Source organism: Penaeus monodon, chromosome 28, assembly GCF_015228065.2.
Source record: "Penaeus monodon isolate SGIC_2016 chromosome 28, NSTDA_Pmon_1, whole genome shotgun sequence".
Lineage (NCBI taxonomy): Eukaryota > Metazoa > Arthropoda > Malacostraca > Decapoda > Penaeidae > Penaeus > Penaeus monodon.
This window is the reverse complement of record NC_051413.1, coordinates 2425539-2425803: the sequence shown is the minus strand read 5'-3', so window position 1 is coordinate 2425803 and position 265 is coordinate 2425539. Positions and strand designations below refer to the sequence as shown.

Genomic DNA, 265 nt, shown 5'->3' with positions numbered 1-265 from the left:
ATCGCTCGCCTCATCGGTCGCCCTCTCTCTTTCTCCTGTTCTTTCTCTTTGTCGCTATATATTCTGTTTGTTTCTCTCACTCACTCTTACTATTTTGTCGCTATCATATTTTTCTCTGTTCTATATATCACTTTCTTTTCCCTTCGTTTGTCACATGTTTTCGTTTTCCCGTTTTTCTTATATTTGTTAATTCCCGTCGTCCGTCCTCTCTCTCGTGTTTTCCTTTCCAGTTATTGCTTCTGAATTTCTTTTTCTTTCGCTTTCG

At 38.9% G+C, this 265-nt stretch overlaps 1 long non-coding RNA gene across 1 annotated transcript in view; it reads left to right on the top strand.

Moving 5' to 3' along the window:
• The window catches only part of LOC119591280, a 65247-nt gene that overhangs the window by 63877 nt on the left and 1105 nt on the right, over nt 1-265 (top strand). The window lies entirely within an intron of this gene.